General features: G+C 57.2%; 1 long non-coding RNA gene across 1 annotated transcript in view; it reads left to right on the forward strand.

The window, feature by feature from the left end:
* The window catches only part of LOC107182854, a 13,005-nt gene extending 7,524 nt beyond the window's left edge, over positions 1 to 5,481 (forward strand). The window contains exon 2 of the long non-coding RNA XR_001513609.1: positions 1,811 to 5,481. This is a non-coding gene — a long non-coding RNA (uncharacterized LOC107182854). The remainder of the gene's footprint in view (positions 1 to 1,810) is intronic.
* The last annotated feature ends 235 nt before the right edge of the window (positions 5,482 to 5,716 follow it).

Below are 5,716 nucleotides of genomic sequence, written 5' to 3' on the forward strand. Positions count from 1 at the left end.
CTGCTGACACTACACACTCCTGGTGCCCAAGCGGCCTTTGTTCCCTCCTCTCTCCTGCTGTTCAACCCCCACTTTGCAGGGAAACACCTTTCGGAATGAAATTTAACCTAGAACCACAACTTGTGAGAGGCGCGCCCCTGAGAGGGAGCTGGGGGCGAGGGTCCCACATGTTCAGCCAACCCCTGCCTGCCCCACACGATAACCTCTGCATACAGCTCCAGGGCTCATCCAACACAGCATGAGACCACTGTCCTAGACCCAGTCGCGGAGCTGACCACGCTGCCCGGCTGCGGCTGCTGCTGGTCCTGACCACAGGCACCAAAAGAGACATCCTTCCCTGCCAGTGAGAACACTCCTCCTGCAAAGCCTGTTGCAGGAAGAATGTAGGGTTTGGCTGGTGAGGAAGAGGGCTGGTGCTCAGGGTCTCCCCTTGCCAGGGCCAGAGAATGGAGGGGACCTTGCACCCCTGTCCCGAGCGTGGGTGGTTGGCGGTCACTGCTGGGTCACATCTGCCAGGCACCGGGGAGCGGCTCCGGATGTACCAGAAGGGCTGTGCTCGAATGTCAGTTCCATCTTCTCACAATCATTTCAGCATCCCCTTAGCTCTGAGAACGCAGCCTGCTCGTTTGAATGCGTAATTAGCTGAGCAGTCTACCTCGCTAATTTCAAGGCAGGGGAAGGGAGTAGGAGGGGGTTTAGGAATTTGCATATTAATTTAGCCGAGGGAGAGAAAAATTGTTTACCACTTCCTTCTCCAGTAGCTCACAGAGGACTTAACTCTTTCCTGCTTGCTGTTTGCAGCCTTGGGAAGAGGGTGCGATGGTGAGGGCACAACCAGCCTACCCAAGCCTCCTGGCTCACCTGGGCCTCCTGCTGTGTCTCAGCTCCTGGGTGGCTGGCAGCTCCTCTTTTTTTGGAGGGTCCACATGGGGGCACCTCTGGGACCAGAAGATACAGGCACTGTGGTGGTGGTCTGGGGACAGATCTGCTAATGATGCCAAAGTGCTTTCCTTGGCTGACCCTCACCTGAAATTTTTAGGAATTAGAAATACCTGGGTCTCCTTAGTGTCCCCATTATCTTCATCCATTTATTTATTCCACAACCTCCACAGCACACCAAATCCAATCTCAGTACAGTGCCAGGGACATAGGAGGTACACATGGCGGTCCTTCCCCCAGGTGGTGTGAGAATCCTACAGTTTCAGAGAGGAAGACGAGCTTCTGCTGGAGTGGTCAAGGCAGGCTTCCTGGAGGAGGAGGCATTTGCCCCAGTCTTTGCAGGAGGAGTGTTCTCACTGTCAGGGAAGGATGTCTCTTTAAGTGATGGAGCTGGTGAGAGCAAATGCCTGGGAGGCAGTGGGCACCCAGAACCATTGGGGAGCTGGATTCTTTGTTCTGATCAGATTCAGGGCTTGTGAGGTCTCAGAAGCTGGAAAGGTTGGTGAAAGGCCCCTGATGACAGATTGAGCGAGGTGTGTCCCCTGGCAAACAACTAAACCACTCTGAGCTTCTGTCTAGCTTGCCAGGTGAGTAGTAATATTTTTGAGGGTTGCCGCAGGATGGAATAACATGCTATGAAATGTTTGGCACAGTTGGCATGGATTGTGTCTTCAGGCAATGGCACCATGTGCTATGGTTGAGATTCCCTCTCACTAGGACAGCAGAGACCACTTAGAGAAGATACGATGCCTCACAGTGATGCAGGTGCTGTTTCCCCAGAGACAGTGTGTAATGGGGGCGATGTTTCAAGCCATAGGCCTGATCTTCACCACGGCAGACATGACAACAGGCACTGTGTTTCATCCCCCAGGGGTCTGGTGAGGACCAGATGAGGTGAGCTGCAGAGAGCCCCCCGTGCCTGCTCCACATGTGGTGATCTGGATAAGAGCTGCCCATTGTCCTGGCGCCTGACCACAACTAGAAGTACACGCCACACGTGAGACAAGAAAAAGCATTTTCTAAAGTGCTCAGACACCCTACACCACAGCTGGTCACACAGGATTTTATCTTCTTCAGAATCTAAACAATCTGCCCCATGACAGGAAGTGGCTGAGTGGGGGACTTGAGGGCAGCTGCTGTGGGCAACCTGAGAACCCATGGGGGCCGTGGGCATAAATAACAAGATACAGGAGGCTCTGGAAGAGGGATGACCGAATAGTTGGAACCAGAGTCCGCAGGCAGGTCAGCCACCTGCCCTCTTGAAGACTCATTTTCCCTGCATCACCAGAGGCCTGGCCCAACCTGAGCCAGAACAGATATCACTAATCAATCACAGTGCCTCTCTCACAGCCACCTCCCTCCCTGGGATTCCAGGAGTTGCTCTTTGCTACCAGAATTAGATGAGCTCCAAATGCCCCATCTTAAGGCTAGTCTACACCTACATGCAGATCACTGAGGAGCCTGCGTGTCTGGCAGCATCGAAGGTCTGTGCCACAGACCCATGGGCATCCTGCTCCCGCCAACCATTCTCCCAGCTGCCAGACCTGCTAGCAGCTAGGGAATAGTGCATTCTGGGGTCTGCAACCCGGCGGGCTAGCCCCCAACACCAGATGTGACATCTGCCCAGCATGCTGCCCCCTCCTGGCTCAGCAGCACACTGTGACCGAGAACATGGGCTTGGGGTCAGAGACCTGGATTCTGGAAGGCCTGGGCTCTGCCACTGACCTTCCCATGGCCTGGATGGGATGCCTATTACGGGGTTATGTATGTGCCTGGCACATAGCACATGCTCAGTGAAGTCAACGCCAGTGGGCCTTAAAACACTTGCTCAACCAACGAAGCTGACAATGACAGGAGCTGCAGAACCATCAGCGGGCCATGACGTGGGACACGGGACATGCATCTCCCAGCACGTGAGGCCTGAGGACATGGGGATGGGCTGGGGGCAGGGAGGAAGGTGAAGGGAACACGGGGGTGAGCTGCTCCACAAAAGCACACGGCACCAACATGCCACTGTCTGGCCCAGCACTTGGGAGCTGCGGGCCGGAGGGAACAGCGGCAGAACCAGGCTGTTGCCTGTAATAAGCGGAGGAGGGCTGGCACGTGAGAGGTGGCCCCGGACCCGTGGCCACACAGCAGCAGGCTCCAAGGCACCCAGAGCCAGTAGGAGTGAGTCAGAGCTGGACACGCCCTCAATGCCTCCAACCTGGTCAGGCCCCCGGCTGGCCCCTTAGCATAGATCCCTTGGCTGGGGTGGGGTGGGGGCCCATGAAGATGGAGGGGTGCAGCCACTATGGAGCCCCTACACACTCAGTCAAGGTGCCAAGGTGTGCGGCTGTGGTGTAGGAAAAACTGAGGCACAGCGGGCTGACCGGTCCAAAGCACACAGCCAGTGCAGAGTGGCTCGCCCCACCTCCCTGGTCTCTCAGGGACTCTGGTGGAGGGCTGGTGCTCTGGAGAACTGTCAGGGGCACAGCCCAGGAGCCTGGCGGACACAGAGGCAGACTAGCTGCCCTCCCACCCCAGGCTGGGAAAACATCACTGCAGGGAGCCCGAAAGGGCCCACATCACTGCCAGCATCTCCTGCCTCTGGCAAAGGAAAGTGAGGAGGCCCAGGGTCAGCAGGCGGTGCGGAGGGAGGGCGCCCATAGGGCTTCTCAGGGTGGTCCCGGCCACCCACATGGAGTTCCCAAAACACCTGCTCAGGATGCAGATTCCTGGGCCCAACCAGGCCCGGTGAGTCCAGACCCACCATCAGGGTCCCACTGCCTGATTGTTGGGTCTGAGAGCCCCGTTCCCTCAAATCTCATGTGGGGCGACAGCCTCCAGCTCCAGTACCTCTTTCTTCAGGGAACATGTGAGATGAAACAGCAATGGACGCAAAACCTGCACCGTGGCCAGAGGTGAGGGGCTGTCGCTGGAGGAGGGGAGCCAGTGGAGCAAGACCCCTGAGCATGTGGACACAGGCCCCCAAGGAACTGTGACTGGTTGGGTGGGTGAGAGCAGCTTGCTCGGCCCCCTGCCGGCCTCGCTCATCCAAGTGAGCCAGGATGGCTCCTTTGTTTGGCTCCACGGGCGATGTGGGCTGGGTCTGGAGGTAATCTGTCTGCCTCCTGCAGCTGGCTGTCAGCTCACATCTGCGAACCAGCTTCATTTTCACTGTCATTAAAAATCCCAGGTCTGACAGGTAGAGAAAATCCAATGTAAAAACAACCTCCCAGGGACCGACTGAGGCTCCAGGGGGAGCCTGGCTTCCAGCCCAGGGCCAAGCCCCCGTGGGAGACAAGGTGGGAGCCTGCCCCGCTCCCCACTGTTCTGGGTGGAATGGGTAAGCTAAACAGGTGTCAGCCTGCCATCAGCACGGTAGGGCCAAAGAAAAGACACAGAGAGAAGACAGAGGGAAGGGATGGAAGGGGAGGAGAGGGAACACAGGCAATGACCTGCCCAGGCCACACCTACACATCACAAAGGACACTGGACACTGCCCTAGTGGTCTAAGGCTGCCCCATTGACAGGCGAGGAAGGGAAAGGTCAGAGGTTGTGCACCCCACCGCAGTCACATGGCTAAAACGCGCCTCTCCGTGAGGCTTTCGGACTTCCTGATCTTTGGGGTGGAGGCGGTGCACCTGTTGGAGGTCCATCAGGGCCCTGGGGAAGGATCTGAAGTATCTCCCTGGGTACTAGAGCAGGCTGGTGCCCCCTCCAGGACACAGGGCTGTGGAGCACGGGTGCAGGTCACAGGACAGATGCCAGCTTTGTTTCGTGAGATTTCTCCATCACTCAGGCAAGCCACTTGTCCTTTCTGAACTTCCAGGGCTGCAACTGTAGATGGTGGTAGGTGGGCAGATGTGCCCAGAGTGAGCATATGAAGGGTGTGGTGGGACTGGCCCTGCAGGTCACCCTGTGCTTGCTTCATTCCACCAGGCCCAGGGCTGCAGTGATGCACTTACCGCCCAGGGGAGGCTACCACCATCTTTCTCTCAGGGGGTCAGAGTACACACTGGATGCTGGCCTCCAGGTCACAGGTCTGGAAAGCATGCCCTCAGCACCCACCCCCTGAGGCCCTCCCTCTGTGATGGGACAGGAGCATCAGGCTCAGGCATTCTCTGCTGCTGCACTTGGGCTGGCTGGGGCTGCTGGGAGCTTGGTGAAGCCAGCCCCATGGAGCGCCCCCGGGGACAGGGTGAGTCCCTGCTGTCTGGGGCCTTAGCTGGAGCCTGAGGGGGGCTCAGAGCCTGGATCTCTTCCTAGGGCGCTGGGGCTCATGCAGCTGTCAACATCTGGAAAAAAAGTTCATAGAGGGCTTGGGAGGATGTGACCCTCTCAACCTGGACAGCTCCCTCCCACCTGGGGCCAGGGAGACCTCCATAAGGCCAGGACCACCCACCCCCAAAGCTAAGGCAGCACCGGAGCTGAGGAGCCGGCGTGCATAGGGTTAACCACTGATTATAGCTTTGTCTCTGCATCGGGTGCATAATGTGCTCATTTGCATACTGCAGTGTGCGCTCAATTAAAATGAACTTTTAATTTCTTCTAAGTAAATTACTTCTTGCCGGTACGTGACGCGCACAAATGTCAGAATAATGGGAGAGCCTTAATGAGCTGGGGAGTGGAGCGAGGTGGGGGCTGCTGGGAATAACCCCGGGACATGCATGTCTACACACACACACACACACACACACACACACACACACACACACACGTGCAGAAACACGCACACATGGAGGGGCTGGCTGGGGAGGCCTCACAGCTCCTGTAGCCTGGGCTGCTGTTTTTT

The sequence above is a fragment of the Myotis davidii genome, unplaced genomic scaffold, assembly GCF_000327345.1.
Source record: "Myotis davidii unplaced genomic scaffold, ASM32734v1 scaffold77, whole genome shotgun sequence".
Classification (NCBI taxonomy): Eukaryota; Metazoa; Chordata; class Mammalia; order Chiroptera; family Vespertilionidae; genus Myotis; species Myotis davidii.